Source organism: Bubalus kerabau, chromosome 1, assembly GCF_029407905.1.
Source record: "Bubalus kerabau isolate K-KA32 ecotype Philippines breed swamp buffalo chromosome 1, PCC_UOA_SB_1v2, whole genome shotgun sequence".
NCBI lineage: Eukaryota > Metazoa > Chordata > Mammalia > Artiodactyla > Bovidae > Bubalus > Bubalus kerabau.
In genome coordinates this window covers 241,350,476-241,368,053 of record NC_073624.1, presented here as the reverse complement: position 1 = coordinate 241,368,053, position 17,578 = coordinate 241,350,476, and the positions used below count along the sequence as shown (strand labels likewise).

General features: G+C 44.9%; 1 long non-coding RNA gene across 1 annotated transcript in view; it reads right to left on the bottom strand.

Annotated features, from left to right (window-relative positions):
* Window positions 1-17,578, bottom strand: part of LOC129637369 (uncharacterized) — a 40,992-nt gene extending 23,414 nt beyond the window's left edge. The window contains exons 1-2 of the long non-coding RNA XR_008707451.1: window positions 17,421-17,578; window positions 13,530-13,602 (exon numbers count right to left, since the gene is read on the bottom strand). This is a non-coding gene — a long non-coding RNA (uncharacterized LOC129637369). The remainder of the gene's footprint in view (window positions 1-13,529; window positions 13,603-17,420) is intronic.

Sequence of the window (17,578 nt, the reverse complement as noted above, 5' to 3'; positions counted from 1 at the left end):
GCAGCAACTCAGCACCAAACCCTGAGTTCGGCACTGGGGATGCTGGGATAAGCAAAATGCAAACATGGTCTCTGTCTTCCTGGACCCTTGAGTCTAGCACAGGCAACAAGCACTGGACAAATGACCAGGGTAGTAAATATAAACTGTGAGCTGCCAGATGGTGTCATGAGAATGGCAAGGTAGGAGAACTTTACTGGTTGAGTGATACGAACAAGCTGAAAACTGCAGGGTAAATTATTAGAGAAGTAGGGTGTGTGGGTGCTAAGTCACTCAGTGGTGTCCAACTCTTTGTGACCCCATGGACTGCAGCCTGCTAGGCTCCTCTGTCCAGAGGGATTCTCCAGGCAAGAATACTGGAGTGGGTTGCCATGCCCTCCTCCAAGGAATCTTCCCAACCCAGGGATCAAGCCCAGGTCTCCCACATTGTAGGCAGATTCTTTACCAACTGAGCCACCAGGGAAGCCAAGAATACTGAAGTGGGTAGCCTATTCCTTCTCCAGGGGAATTTCCCAACCCAGGAATCAAACCGGGGTCTCCTGCACTGTAGGTGGATTCTTTACCAGCTGAGCTACCAGGGAAATCCTGAAGCAGGGTGGGGAAGGTATCTGAGGGAAGAAGGGGAGAGAGATCATCATATGCAAAGGCCCTGTGGGGGGACCAGAAGGGCAGTTTGGGGGAATCAAAGTGTGATGACCACCATGATCCCCAGGTCATGATGAGGGGATGGAGGGACACTGCAAAAGAATAAGGTGAGGGGGCCGAGCTCAGAGCTTGAAGGCTGTTAGGTCAAATTCAAGACTTCTGCCTTGACTCTGAGAATAAAGGAAAACAACAGAATGATTTTAAGTGGATGAGTCACATAAGCAAACTTGGATTTTGAGAAGATCACTCTTGTAGCCATTGCAATTTAACCTAAAGAGGAGCTTTGCAATGGAATGCTTAACCTTGGAAAAGTAATAACAATAAACACATGAATTGGGTTTTGTTGTATAGGAACCTGGAATGTTAGGTCCATGAATCAAGGTAAATTGGAAGTGGTCAAACAGGAGATGGCAAGAGTGAACCTTGACACTTTAGGAATCAGTGAACTAAAATGGACTGGAATGGGTGAATTTAATTCAGATTACCATTATATCTACTGCTGTGGGCAAGAATCCCTCAGAAGAAATGGAATAGCCCTCATAGTCAACAAAAAAGTCCAAAATGCAGTACTTCGATGCAATTTCAAAAATGACAGAATGATCTCTGTTGGTTTCCAAGGCAAACCAATCAATATCACAATAATCCATGTCTATGCCCCAACCAGTAATGCTGAAGAAGCTGAGGTTGAACAGTTTTATGAAGATCTACAAGACCTTCTAGAACTAACACCCTCAAAATATGTCCTTTTCATTATAGGGGACTGGAATGCAAAAGTAGGAAGTCAAGAGATACCTGGAGTAACAGGCAAATTTGGCCTTGGAGTACAAAATGAAAGCACAGCAAAGGCTAACAGAGTTTCACCAAGAGAACGCACTAGTCATAGCAAACACCCTCTTCCAACAACACAAGAGAAGAGTCTACATGTGGACATCACCAGATGGTCAATACTGAAATCAGATTGATTATATTCTTTGCAGTTGAAAATAAAGAAGCTCTATACATTCAGCAAAAACAAGACCAAGGGCTGACTGTGGCTCAGATCATAAACTCCTTATTGCAAAATTCAGACTTAAATTGAAGAAAGTAAGGAAAACCACTAGACCATTCAAACTACTAGACCTTACAAATTCAAATCCCTTATGATTATACAGTGTAAGTGACAAATAGATTCAAGGGATTAGATCTAGTCTATCAAGGGATTAGATCTAGTCTATCAAGACAGACTGCCTGAAGAACCATGGACGGAGGTTCGTGACATTGTACAGGAAGACAGTGATCAAGACCATCCCCAAGAAAAAAAAATGCAAAAAGGCAAAATGGTTGTCTGAGGAGGCCTTACAAATAGCTGAGAAAAGAAGAGAAGCTAAAGGCAAAGGAGAAAAGGACAGATATGCCCATTTGAATGCAGAGTTCCAAAGAATAGCAAGGAAAGATAAGAAAGCCTTCCTCTGTGATCAATGCAAAGAAAGAGGAAAACAATAGAATGGGAAAGACTAGAGATCTCTTGAAGAAAATTAGAGATACCAAGGGAACATGTCATGCAAAAATGGGCACAATAAAGGACAGAAATGGTATGGACCTAACAGAAGCAGACGATATTAAGAGATGGCAAGAATACACAGAAGAATTATACAAGAAAGATCTTCATGACCCAGATAACCACGATGTTGTGACCACTCACCTAGAGCCAGACATTCTGGAATTCGAAGTCAAGGGTCCTTCAGATCAGATCAGATCAGATCAGTCGCTCAGTCGTGTCTGACTCTTTGCAACCCCATGAATTGCAGCACGCCAGGCCTCCCTGTCCATCACCAACTCCCAGAGTTCACTCAGACTCACGTCCATTGAGTCAGTGATGCCATCCAGCCATCTCATCCTCTGGCGTCCCCTTCTCCTCTTGCCCCCAATCCCTCCCAGCATCAGAGTCTTTTCCAATGAGTCAACTCTTCGCATGAGGTGGCCAAAGTACTGGAGTTTCAGCTTTAGCATCATTCCTTCCAAAGAAATCTCAGGGCTGATCTCCTTCAGAATGGACTGGTTGGATCTCCTTGCAGTCCAAGGGACTCTCAAGAGTCTTCTCCAACACCACAGTTCAAAAGCATCAATTCTTCGGCACTCAGCCTTCGTCACAGTCCAACTCTCACATCCATACATGACTACAGGAAAAATCATAGCCTTGACTAGACGGACCTTTGTTGGCAAAGTAATGTCTCTGCTTTTGAATATGCTATCTAGGTTGGTCATAACTTTCCTTCCAAGGAGTAAGCGTCTTTTAATTTCATGGCTGCAGTCACCATCTGCAGTGATTTTGGAGCCCAGAAAAACAAAGTCTGACACTGTTTCCACTGTTTCCCCATCTATTTCCCATGAAGTGATGGGACCAGATGCCATGATCTTCGTTTTCTGAATGTTGAGCTTTAAGCCAACTTTTTCACTCTCCACTTTCACTTTCATCAAGAGGCTTTTTAGTTCCTCTTCACTTTCTGCCATAAGGGTGGTGTCATCTGCATATCTGAGGTTATTGATATTTCTCCCGACAATCTTGATTCCAGCTTGCGTTTCTTCCAGTCCAGTGTTTCTCATGGTGTACTCTGCATATAAGTTAAATAAGCAGGGTGACAATATACAGCCTTGATGTACTCCTTTTCCTATTTGGAACCAGCCTGTTGTTCCATGTCCAGTTCTACAAGGGTCCTTAGGAAGCATCATTATGAACAAAGCTAGTGGAGGTGGTGGAATTCCAGTTGAGCTATTTCAAATCCTAAAAGATGATACTGTGAAAGTGCTGCACTCAATATGCCAGCAAATTTGGAAAACTCAGCAGTGGCCACAGGACTGGAAAAGGTCACTTTTCATTCCAATCCCAAAGAAAGGAAATGCGAAAAAATGCTCAAACTACTGCACAATTGCACTCATCTCACATGCCAGTAAAGTAATGCTTAAAATTCTCTAAGCCAGGCTTCAACAGTATGTCAACCATGAACTTCCAGATGTTCAAGCTGGATTTAGAAAAGGCAGAGGAACCAGAGATCAAATTGCCAACATCCGCTGGATCATCGAAAAAGCAAGAGAGTTCCATAAAAACATCTACTTCTGCTTTATTGACATGCCAAAGCCTTTGACTGTGTGGATCTCAGCAAACTGTGGAAAATTCTTAAAGATATGGGAATACGAGACCACCTTACCTGCCTCCTGAGAAATGTGTATTCAGGTGAAGAAGCAACAGTTAGAACTGGACATGGAACAACAGACTGGTTCCAAATCGGGAAAGGAGTATGTCAAGGCTGCATAATGTCACCCTGCTTATTTAACTTATATGCAGAGTACATCACACAAAATGCCGGGCTGGATAAAGCACAAGCTGGAATCAAGATTGCCAGAAGAAATATCAATAACTCAGATACGCAGATGACACCACCCTTATGGCAGAAAGTGAAGAAGAACTAAAGAGCCTCTTGATGAAAGTGAAAGTGGAGAGTGAAAAAATAGGCTTAAAACTCAACATTCAGAAAACTAAGATCATGGCATCTGGGCCAATCACTTCATGGCAAATAGATGGGGAAACACTGGAAACAGTGGCTGACTTTATTATTTTGGGCTCCAAAATCACTGCAGATGGTGACTGCAGCCATGCAATTAAAAGACGCTTACTCCTTGGAAGGAAAGCTATGACCAACCTAGACAGCATATTAAAAAGCAGAGACATTACTTTGCCAACAAAGGTCCGTCTAGTCAAAGCTATGGTTTTTCCAGTAGTCATGTGGATGTGAGAGTTGGACTATAAAGAAAGCTGAGCACTGAAGAATTGATGCTTTTGAATTGTGGTGTTGGAGAAGGCTCTTGAGAGTCCCTTGTGCTTCAAGGAGATCCAACCAGTCCACCCTAAAGGAAATCATCCCTGAATATTCATTGGAAGGACTGATGCTGAAGCTGAAACTTCAATACTTTGTCCACCTGATGTGAAGAGCTGACTCATTTGAAAAGCCCCTGATGCTGGGAGAGAATGAAGGCAGGAGGAGAAGGGGACAACAGAGGATGAGATGGATGGATGGCATTGCCGAGTCGATGGACATGAGTTTGAGTAAGCTCTGGGAGTTGGTGATGGACAGGGAAGCCTGGCATGCTGCAGTCCATGGGGTCGCAAAGAATCAGACACGAATGAGTGACTGAACTGAACTGATTGTGTTTTATTAGGAATGAGCCCTCTGTGCCGTGTGTTTATCATGCATGAATATCTTTGGCCTTGAAAACAACATGTAAGGTATTTGTATTACTATGATGCACTTTTCACAGATGAGGGAACAAGGTTCACAGAGGCTCAGATAGTTGCTTGAGCTCATTCAGTTGGTGAAGTTGCAGAGCTGGAGCTCAAATCAAATTTCATCTGACTTCCGAACCACCGACAGCTCCTAGGAGCCACAGCCCTGGTCCTCAATCAAGGTTGCACAATGGAATCACCTGAGTGGGGTGTACATATTCAAATCCTCCCCTGAAGAAGTTAGGATGTAATTAGCTCGGAGTGCAGCCAGGACTTTGGGAATTTTTGTGGATAGGTGAGTCTATTGTGAATTCCCTTCCTGCTCAGATTGGCTGTGATTTCACCAGTTCTGCTGTCAGAAGCTTCTCCCAAAGTGACTAGGTTTCAGGAACTGACAAATGAAAGCTGAGGGACTTTGGTGACATCAGTTTGGCTTTAATGGGTGAGCAGAGAAAGCCAAGTCCTCCAGGCTGCATCTCTAAGGCCTGCCAGCCACTCACCTTTGGCCCAGACCCAGCCTGCAGACAAGTGGAGAGGAGAAAGAGAAATGGTCAGCTGATCTCAGGTGGGCCCTGTTACCAGAGACTGATGGACTCCTCTGAGAGCCTCTGGAGCATTAGAATGTAGTGGGAATAGCTCTTACCTGCCCCCTTGGGCCTGCTTGGCTTCTTGGATGTTCTGCTGCTTGAAGCAGGATATGGGTATTTGACCCTCTCCTTTTTCCCTCTCCAGCCACTTGGTCTGCTGCCACTTGAACCTGCCCAGTTCATTCCCTTCCAGGCCTTGATACTTGCTGGCCCCTGGGCTTGGAATGCCTTCCCCCAGCCAGTCACTTGGCAACTCCAGGTCTGGAACCCAGGTGGGGCCCAGACAGAGCTCTGAACAGACTCTGAGTTGAGAGGCACAGAAGCAGGCTCTACCCAAGGCTCCTGCTCCTCCCAGACACCTCCTCTCTGATACCTGGGATAAGTCTTTATCTGCCCCCAGGGAAACCAGCACCCCACCCCCCCCCCGCCCTGAACCACCATCATTCCTGCAGTCCAAAGACTCAAGTCACAAATGCTTACTTGATCCTCTCTGACTCATGACTGCACAACCGCAAGAAGTTAGAAAGAGATGGGGCAGCAGAGAGCAAAAAACAATACCTCACATCTAGGGGCTGCTTTCTGCCTTTTCCAGAACCTTCTGGAGCTATTATCTCACTTAGAGACTCAGAATCTGACAGCTTTATGGAGACTGCATATGCCCTGTCCCCATAAGGCAAATACGAAACTTCGGGGGGCGGTTGTTGCAGAGATTTTATGGCTGATGCAAGGTCATGCAGCTTAAACTACAACCACAGATGATGTCGATGCACGTTTGATTTTCAGGATAACTCTGCAAGACTGACAGAACAGTATCATCAGCCCATTGGACAGATGACAAAATAGAGGTACAGAGATGAACAATCTGCCCAAGGTCACAATGGACCTCACTGGGGAACAGAGACCAGAAATCTGCACCCTTGGCCCTTGCCAGTATGACACCACACAGCTCTGCTTCTGAGAGGGGCAGAGAAAAGGCAGGCAGGGTCCCCATAATGCCAGTTGACGTGAATGGAAAAGTTGCTTTTCAGACTATGAGTTCTCAACTGTTCAATGTTAGAGTTTGCCTGACAAGCTCAATCGCAGCTCAGCTTTTTTCCTTGACCTCTTAGGAGTCTTGGTTTTCTCATTTATTAATGAGGATAGTAATAGTCCTTTGTTCATATATCATTGTACAGATTAAATGAGATAAAAAGCCCACCAAATGAATAAACTGTACTCACAGGCAACAAAGAATAGTTGCTATTTTTACTTTAATAACCCTTAGTAGAATTTCCATTATAATACTAACCATTCTGGGACTTCCCTATCGGTCCAGTTGTTAAGACTCTGAGCTTTCACTGTAGTGGGCACAAGTTTGATCCATAGTCAAGGAACTAAGATCCCATATGCCAGGAGACCCAACCAAAAATAAAAATCAAACATTCTGGAAAACAAACCACTAAAACAGCTTCTCTGAGGATGAGGCCTCCTGGGCTCCCAGCTTGTGAAATCAACCCAGAAGGAGTCTCTCCTTTTTGTCTTTCCTTTTTTTTCCCTCAAAATACATTGGAATACTGGAGCCAATTTGTACTGGCTTCTGAGGGCCTGTTGTTCCATTTTCAGGAACTTTGTGGGCTGGTTGTTAAACACAGCCATTATTAAAAATTAAATTATATAAGCTGTTTGAAGCCAATTCTTTAAGAGTTTCTCTCATTTCAGTTGGTCCTGTGAGAGGGAGCACTAACAGTCTTTGTTCAGGATTATCTTTTCAAGCTTGTTTGTATCGTGTTTCCCTTAAAAAAAAAAAAAAAGGGCAGGTTTGCTTATCGTCCAGAATAATAAAAATGATGTCTGGCTCTGAGCATTATAAAAGATGATTACTTAGCATTATAAAAGGTTTGGGTCCCTAAGCTCAGGATTCCTCTCCTATGTACAACTCACTGCACGTGCAAGTGCCAGCTGGCCCATTTTGCATCACTATCTGGGAACTGGGGCTCAGGGACGCAGTATAAGACAATGCTGACACTTTAGTTACTGCAGTTGCGGTAAATAATGAAGCCCATTGTCTCTGACCCAGGAGTCTCACGTCTTCCATCAGCTTCCGTGAAACTGACAATGTATTAGTTGGCAAGTACGGCAAACTCTTAGCACCCCCAAAGTTTTTGACATACACTTAAAATTGAATAAGTTATATTTAAAATAAAGTTGATAAATACTCAAAACGCATCACTTCCTACCACCTTTTATTATTCTCTATACTTCTGAGGTCATGGGCATCTATTGTAAGTGTGAGTGTATTACATAACAGTGTGCTCCTACGAATCTCTTCGTAACTCTGTGCTCAGGGGCATCCTATTATTTGCCAGCAATCAGCTAGAAGTGTTATATTTATACCACGGAAACTATCCCTCCCCCACCAAGATCTGGCTGTGAAACATTTACCATCACATCACCATCTAAATCCTACCAATCCCTCCCGGAAATTTCTCAGACCTTGATGTTCCCAAAGATCTGTTAAAATGTAGGCTCCGAATTAGACATCCCTAGGAAAAACAAGACAAACAAACAAAAAAATCTCAATCTAATCTCACACTTTATTACACAAAGTAACTCAAAATTGATCATAGATTTAGGGAAATTCCCTGGCGGTCCAGTGGTTAGACCTCTGTGTTTCCACTGCAGGACTGCAGGAACAGGTGTTTGATCCCTGGTCAGGGAACTAAGATCTCACATGTGGCAAGGCCATAAAAAGAATTCAATGAGAGAAAAAGTAATAGGTAAGAAGTGGATTTATTTAGAGAGATACACATTCCACAGACAACAAGCAGTCTGTCTCAAAAAGCAAGAAGGGCTCTGGGAGAAACACATTCCACAGACAAAGTGGAGGCCATCTCAGAAGGTGAGATACCCTGAAATACGGGGATGGCTAGTTTTTATGGGCTGGGTAGTTTCATAGGCTAAATAGTGGGAGGATTATCCCACTATTTTGGAAGAAGGGGTGGAAATTTGCAGCAACTGGGCCACCTCCCACTTTTCATCCTCTTATGGCCAGCCTTGGAACTGTCCTGGCGCTTATGGGTATCATTTAGCTTATGCAAATGTAATATAATGGCTTCCAAAGTGGTGCTAGTGGTAAAGAACTATCCTGCCAAGGCAGGAAAAGTAAGAGACTTGAGTTCGATCCCTGGGTCGAGAAGATCCCCTGGAAGAGGACATGGCAACCCACTCCAGTATTTTTGCATGAAGAATCCCATGGACAGAGGCTAGCTGGCTACAGTGCATAAGGTCACAAAGAATCAGACATGACTGAATTGACTTAGCATGCATGACTATATTACAATGAGCATGTAATGAGGTTCAGGATCTCCTGGAAGCTGAATCTTCCCCCATCTTGGACCTAGTTGGGTCTAACCGATTTATGTTGTATCCTCAAGGATTATGTCATTCTTTTGCAGGTTGTGCCCAGTCCTCTTGCCTCCTCTTTTAGTTCCAATTTAAAGAAGGGATATGTGAAACATATAAAGACTAGCTATTTCCTTTTTAAATAATTTGATTGATTGATTGATTTTTGACTGTGCTGGGCCTTCATTGCCATGTGGGATTTTCTCTACTTGCAGAGAGCAGGGGCTACTCTTTAGTTGCAGCGTTCTGGCTTCTCACTGCAGTAGCTTCTCTTATTGTGAACTACAGGCCCTAGGGCAAGTGGGCTCAGTAGGTATGCCTCCCAGGCTCTAGAGAACTGGCTTAGTAGTTGTAGCATATGGGCTTAGTTGCTCTGCGGCATGTGGGATCTTCCCAGACCAGGGATGGAACCTGTGCCCCCTGCATGGACAGGCAGATTCTTTACCACTGAGCCACCTGGGACACCTAAAGACTAGTTCTTACTGAGTACTCATATGTGCAGCTCTGTTCTGGACAGTGGTGATAAAGCAGCAAACACAATACAGGAAGATTCCTGCCTTCATGAAACTTGTACTCTAATAAACAGAGGCGATAAACCAGGTAAAAGTATAATATGTTGCGTGTTCTTAATTACTATGGAGAGAGAATAAAATAGGAGAGGACATAGGGAGCTTGTTAGAGGCAGGTAAGGAATTTAACAACAGAAAAGGTGAACTATGCTGTGCTTAGTCATTCAGCTCTGTCTGACTCTTTGCAACCCCATGGACTGTACCTCACCAGGGTCCTTGGTCCAGGGGGATTTTCCAGGCAAGAATACTGGAGTGGGTAGCCTATTCCTTCTCCAGGGGATCTTCCTGACCCCGGAATTAAAGCGGGGTTTCCTGCATTGCAGTCAGATTCTTTACCAGCTAAACTACCAGGGAAACCCAAGGTGTTACTGCAAAGGTGGCACTTGAGCATTAGCCATCTCACTCTTCAAGGATGAGTTGCAACTATCTGAGGGTGCTATGGGGGAGGGGAGCATTTCAGGCAGAAGGAATGACAGGCAAAGGCTTGAGCTGGCAGCGCACACCTGTGTTCGGCCAACTGGCCACCTTGGCTAGAGAATCAATGGCAGGAGATCATTAAGGGCCTTTGACCTCACATAGGTTTAGCATGCAGACAGAGAGACTGCAGCCATGAAATTAAAAGATGCTTGTTCCTTGGAAAAACACCTGTGACCAACCTAGACAGTATATTAAAAAACAGAGATGTTACTTTTCCAACAAAGGTCCATCTAATCAAAGCTATAGGTCTTCCAGTAGTCATTTATGGATGTAAGAGTTGGACTACATAGAAAGCTGAGCACCAAAGAATTGATGCTTTTGAACTGTGGTGTTGGAGAAGACACTTGAGAGTCCCTTGGACTGCAAGGAGATCAAACCAGTCAATCCTAAAGGAAATCAGTCCTATATGAAGAACTGATGCTGAAGCTAAAACTCCAATACTTTGGCCATCTGATGCAAAGAACTGACTCACTGGAAAAGACCCTAATGCTGGGAAAGATTGAAGGCAGGAGGCGGAGGGGACAATGGAGGATGAGATGGTTGGATGGCATCACTGACTCAATGCACATGAGTTTCAGCAAGCGCCGGGAGTTGGTGATGGACAGGGAAGCCTGGCATGATGCAGTCCATGGGGTAGCAAAGAATCAGACACGACTGAGTGACTGAACTGAACCTGGAGAGTCCCTGGAGCGTTTGAACAACGGTTTTGCATAAATGATGCACAGGTAAACCGGAAGTAAATGCAGGCTGCAGGTCCCCCTGTGGAGGTGCTGAACGTGTGGGCGAGATCTGACAGGGTTCTGAAATAGGATTCAAGGTGATCAAAAAAATAAAGGAAGGGGCGTAGGAAACAGCATCACAGAAATCCAAGCCCCTGAACCTCGTTACGACAAATTATAGATAAGAAGTAACCCTGCAGATGTTTTCCTTCTCCTTTTTCCACCTTGCTCTGCCAGGTCGCAGCGTAGATAGGATGCCACGGAAATCTTAGCAGCATTCGGGCCTGGGAAGGACGACACAGAGGGCTACAGCATCCCTTCCTCCCCGGCCCCCAGGTCCAGGCACTCCCTTAAATGCTTTACCTACAACAACTCATTTCTGCTGACTTAATCCTCCCAAAAGCCTTATATGCTGCATCAGGGGCCTCTCTGCTTCACTATAACTCAACACTAAGAAACAGAATTGCTTTCTGTTTTACTCTTTTTTCATTTAAAAACAAACAGTATTCCTTCAAATGGTTAATTTTAAGACATACTCTCAATATTAGAAATGTCAAAAAGTGAATGACAGAATTGAGGCAATCTGGAGTCATCCATTTCAGATAATAATGAAGATTCCTGCAGTTAGAAGAGTAAAACCAGAGACTTGAACCCACAGCGCTTGGTTCTACCCCGAGATCCCCCATTTAGTAGCTGGCAGAGGAGCCCAGCGGGCTACAGTCGGTGGGGTCACAAAGACTCAGCCTCGACTTGGCAACTAAATAGCAACAACAAAGGTCATTGCATCTGATGCTGGCTTAGGCAGGTCAGGCCGTTCCCTCTATCACAGTGCTGACACACAGCGTTCTTTCAAATCCTCAACTAGCAGGACCTCGGCAGATGGAGCCTCCCACCACAATTCCCATCTGTTGATTTTTTGCTCCATGGCCCAGCTCCTGAATTTTGCTGACATGTTTTAATCTTTAAAATATATGTGACTGACATTCTACTCATTAACATTGTATGAACACAGAAACAATATGTTTTTCTTAGCCAAATCTTTGAATAATATTGAAGTTTGATGGGAAATGGGCCATGGCCTTGGGTGAGCAGAACACATTGATAAAGTCAATCCATTTGCTTGTGTGTTTCCAATTAGTCAACCACAGCTTGCCTCTTGGCAAATATGGGTAACAGATGAAAAGGTACTTTCTGGGTCAGCATTAATGCATCACTGAAAGCAAGTCAGTGACAATTTGTAAGATGAAGCATAAATCTAAGAGAAAGCCACCAGTATCATCAGGCTGAAATCTTTGGTGCATGCACGCTCAGTCGCTCAGTCATGTCTAACTGTTTGCGACCCCATGGACTGTAGCCTGCCAGTCTCCTCTGTCCATGGGATTCTCCAGGCAAGAACACTGGAATGGTTGCCATGCCCTTCTCCAGGGGATCTCTCCAAGCCAGGGATTGAACCCACGTCTCTTATGGCTCCTGCATTGGCAGGTGGGTTCTTTACCATTAGTGCCACCAGAGTGACTCAACTGATTGACCTTGGAACTGAATCTGGACAAGGTGAGACAGTAGAGAGGTATTAGGATTCAGGACTTCAAGGATTATTGGGGTCTGGGTTCTAGAAGGAGAAAACTAATAAACTGAGCTTATGGATGGGGTGAGACCATGGTAAGGGAGATGGGGTGATTGGAAGATGGGAAGTCAAGGAATAAGAGGCCAGAATCTTGGAAGGTACATCTATCTGCTTGGATATTAAAAATACAAAAATTAAAATAGAAGTTGGTTACAGAGAGTGACAGTGAGCCAGACAGGCATTAAAATCCTCAAGCAAAGAAGTCGTGGCCTAGTGGTCAGGAGGTGACTGCCATAAGGAAAGGTGACAGGAGCTGCACTCTGATGACAAGTGGTTCCAAGCCAGAAGGTTTTACAGGAACGACAATGGAGGAAGGTCTGGCAGAGACAAGGGGGAGCAGGGAGAGCCCCCCACCTCCAGGTCCATAAGAAGAGAGACAGGAGCGCCACAACCTCCACCTGCAGAGAGGGCTGAGAAGCTGAGCTCCCTGGAGAACCAGTGTCGGTGGTTCTCCACCTGAGCCACAAATGATCAACGTGGGGGCACTCTGTGTCTCTGTCAGTGCCTGGACCCCACCATCTGGCATTTTCATTTAATTAGTCTGGTGAGGAGCCTGGACTTTAGTGTGCTTTTGAGTCCTGCAGGTGACTTAAATGTGCAGCCCGGGAATGACAATAGAAGCTAAAGGGGACATAGAGAGGATTTTGAGGATGTGGGGGGCTTTGCCCAGGATTGGCCTGGGGTTAGAGGGAAAACGGTGGACTTTAGGGACAGGTTAGAACAAGGGAGGGTGGTGAGCATGGGGATGAGAGCCTGGGGAAGGGACGGGAGGCCTGGGAGACCTGGGCTGAAGAGGTGGATCATGTGGTGGTGAAGCTGTGAGTGTTGGGGAGCCGGAGGGGCAGGGTCTTGCCTGGAGCACAGAGAAGGCGGTGGTCCACTGCACCAATGCAGGGGCCTGGAGGCCGAGGGAAGCCTATCCTAAAGGAACACCTGGGACTCTGAGCCTCCCACTGACTCCCAGCTGCACCCTTCGCATCAGATTCCCCAGCACGTCACCCTCCCATGAGGCAGGGCAATGTAAGTCCCCCCTTTATCCAAGGGAAGGGCTCACTTTCTGCAGTTTCAGTTACTCTCGGTCTGAAAATATTAAAAGGAAAATTCCAGAAATAAGCAATTCATAAGTTTTAAATTGCTTGCCGCCCTGAGTTGTGTGATGAAAGCCGCCGCCCTCCTGCTCCCAGAATCATCCCTTAGCACTCTAGTCTCTGTCATCAGATGGACTATCACGGAATCATGGTGCCTGTGTCCAAGTCACCTCATTTTACTCACATGGCTCCAAAGTGCAAGGGCCGTCCACGACGCTGGTGATTCACATCTGCCAAGGAGGAACTGGAAGTGCTTCCTTTAAATGGAAAGGTGAAAGTTCTTGACTTAATACGAGAAAAAAAAATACACTGAGGTTGCTAAGATCTGCAGTAAGAATGAATTTTCTATCAACTTGTGACTAAGAAAAAAACACTTGTGCTACTTTTGCTGTTGCACCTCAAACTGCAAAAGTTAAAACCACAGTGTTGATAAGTGTTTTGTTAAGAAGGAAAATGCATTACATTTGTACAAGGCATTAAATTTTGAGAGACTAGATTCATATAACTTTTATTCCAGTATATTGCTATGATTGTTCTATTTTATCAGTAATTGTTAATCTCTCATTGTGCCTAACTTATAAATTAAACTTTGTCATAGGTATGTATGTGTAGGAAAAAAACGTGTGTGTGTATTTAGTTGCTCAGTCACCTCCAACTCTTTTCGACCCCATGGACTGTAGCCCATCAAGCTTCTCTGTCTATGGAATTCTCCAGGCGAGAATACAGGAGTGGAGACTTCCCTGGTGGTCCAGTGGCTAAGACTCTGCTTCCAGTGCAGGGTGCCTGGATTCAATCCCTGATCAGGGAACTAGATTCTGCATGCCACAACAAAAAGATTCCACATTCTTCAACAAAAATTGAAGATCCTGCAGGCTGCAACTAAGACCCACTCAGTGAGGCCAAATATATAGATACTTTTTTAAAAGAATACTGGAGTTGTATGTACGTATAGGAAAAAACATGGTATATATATATAAGATTTGGCTCTATTCGAGATTTCAGGCCACCGCTGAGGATCCTGAAATGTATTCTCCACGGATAAGAGGGTACTGCCACAGTCAGAGCCTAGACTATGGAGTCAGATGAACTTGGTTCAAATCTCTGCTCTGGGTGACTTTAGGCAAATTAATCTCTCTGCACCTCCATTTTCCCAATGGTAAAATGGGGCTAATAATAGTATACAACACAGAGGGATTTTGTGAGCATTAAATGAGTTAAATTATGGAGGGGATTAGAAGAATGCCTAGCATACAGGAGGCCCTATTTGTGTTTTTCATTCTTTTCTTTCCTTTTTTTTTGGCTGGGGGCGGGGGGACAATCTGCCTGTGGGATCTTAGTTTCCTGACCAGGGACCGAACCCAGGCCCTCGGCAGTGAAAGCACAGAGTCCTAACCACTAGACAGCCAGGGAATTCCCCTGTGCTTTCCATTCTTTATCAAACATATCCCAAATCTCCTTCTCTCTACCTCTGTTGTGATAACACTGGTCCAAGACACCGTCATTGCCCACTGGGAGTCCTATTTTCACTCCCGTTTCTAACCCACTCGCACGCAGCAGCCAGGGTGATACTTCAAAACTGCACATCAATCTGTGTTACTCCTCTGCTTAAAATCTACCTCTGACTGCTCACCCATGGCATTTAGAATGAAGTCCCAGATCATTATTCCTGGATTACTACATCCCTCACCATCTGGTCTTCCTCTCTACCTCATTTCCTCACCCACTACGTCCCAGAGTCACTGACCTTTCCCTTCCTTAACATGCCAAGCACATTCCTGAGTTGGGTCTTTGCCCAGCTGTTTCCTCTGCCCAGGTGATTGTTCTTCCTAGTCTGTGCACGGCTAGATTCTTCTCGTCCCTGAGAACTCAAATGAGGCCTCTTCCACATCCCCAATGTCCCTTTGCTCACTAATTTCACTCATGCCAATTTCAGTTCTCTGAGGAGCCTCGCTACACTGTTTGCTTTGTTTGTGTCTGTTCTACTCTGCATTCCCCCCAAGACAGAGACTGAGACTAGGATTTGGGTGCAGATGGCTTATTTGGAAGATGTGGCCAAAAAGCAGTAGTGAAAATGCAGGGTCAGTGTATGTTTACAGCCTCACTACCCCGGAATTCGATCCCTGGTCAGAAACTAAGGTCCCACAAGCAGGGTGGCCAAAAAGAAGGAAAGAAAGAAAAGAGTGGAAAGTTCAAATAGGGCTTTCTGGATGCTAGGCATTGTCCTAACCCCCTCCACGATAAGTTTACTCGCTTAATGTTCACAAAATCCCTCTGTGTTGGATACTATTATTAGCCCCATTTTAAGCACAGAGAACACCTCACAGGGTTGTCTTGCTATATATAGGGGCTACGTCTTCAACTGCTGGCTCTGATGGCTCTTTCACTGAAGGCTGCCTCTGAGGCTTTAATTCCCTGTTCTAGGCTCTGCTTGCCTTTGGGCCAAGCTAGTTTCAGCTGCAAGGCTGTATTGGAAAAGGCTCTGGGCTTCCCTGATAGCTCAGATGGTAAAGAATCTGCACGCAATGTAGGAGACCTGGGTTTGATCCCCGAGTTGGGAAGATTCCCTGGATGAAAGGGATGGCAATCCACTTCAGTATTCTTGCCTAGAGAATCCCATGGACAGAGGAGCCTGGTGGGCTACCGTCCAGAGGGTTGCAAAGAGTCGGACACGATTAAGCAACTAACACCTGCCACCAGAGGCAAGTCAGCACAGGTCTATCTAAACTCAAAGTGAGGCTGAAAGCCTTTACTATAGGCTCAGGTGTCTGCTGCCTGCCTGTCTCCCCACTACAGTGTAAACTTTTAGTGAGAGAAGGCTGTTCTTTCTGCTCACTGCTCTTTTCCAAGAGCCCAGCATGGTGCCTGGCAGATAGCAGGTATCAATAAATACTAGTTGAAGGAATGTAATCCCTTCATCAATCCAAGCGTATGTATTGCTGTTATCCTCATTTTTCAATGAGAAAATTAAGACTCAGTCTTGCTTACTTGCGGTTGCAGCCATGGTACAGCTGGAATTATCAACCCAAGCACTCTGACTTTAGGCCCCAAAGCTGAGAACTACAAGAACTTCCCTCATCAGCAGCTACAGTTACTGAGAAAGATCATTAGACTTGGTCATCACATTTAGTTTTGGCAGTATAAGAGTTTTAGGTACTTTTTAGAGATTGTCTTGCTTCTATGGCATAACGGCTTTCATGTGGTATTAGGGTGTGATTTAGAGAATGAATAAGAATAAAAAATGCAAATGACTCAAAGGCCTTGGAGAGCAAGATAAATACTTGGAGTTGGCCTGGTTTGATATAAGAATAACTGGGGAAGATCTGCCACAAACTGGAGGGCACGTGCTCCATTTAGAGGAAGCTCTGGTGGTGGCCCACAGCTGGTGTCTAATAGCAGGGGTCAGTGAACCTTTTATGCAAAGGGCCTGGTAGTAAATAGGTTTAGGGAGCCGCATAATCTCTGTGGCAGCTACTCACCTCTGCTTTGTAGCAAGAAAGTAGCCACTGAGCATTTGTAAGCAAATAGGTGTGGCTGTGTTCCAATAAAACAACATCCTTTACAAAAACAGATGATGGGTGATGGGCTGTAGTCTACCGACCCTTGCCTTAAAGGAATGTAGTCCGGATCTTCTGATTTTCCAACAGAAGATGGGAACTGGGACTTGACGTGAAATTTCCCAGTTCTGAAAATATCATATAGACAGCCAGTTTGCACTCACCACAAACAGTGGCTTCTCATATTGCCTCAAACTTCTGTTCAGGAAGTAAGGCACAAATATCAATAGCCATAATGCAAGTGGCCTGTGAAAGACACTGTCGTTCAAAGAGAAAATTCTCTGGACTGGGAAGCAATTACTAAAGCCTTTACGAGAAGGCGGTGCATAGCTGGAGTTAAAAGTTAGGTAATATTTTTCCACGTAAAATTTACAGTGTGGGAGCACTGTAAAGGCAAAGGTGGTAGTATGAGCAGAAATATTTGGGGAACCACAAATATTCATTTTGACAGAGAGCAGAGGTTGATAGCCTGGGAGAACAGGAAAGGAGATCAAAGGCTTGCTTGGAGTTTTGTAACAAACCTTGAGCAGGGTGTTCAGAGCTTCCCTTTAGGAAGGTCCCTGTTGATAGCAATGCCACTAAAGACCGCACCATGAAGGGACTTCCTGGCAGTTCAGTGGTTAAGAATCCTCTTTGCAATGCAGGGGATGTGGGTTCAACCCCTGGTTGGGGAACAAAG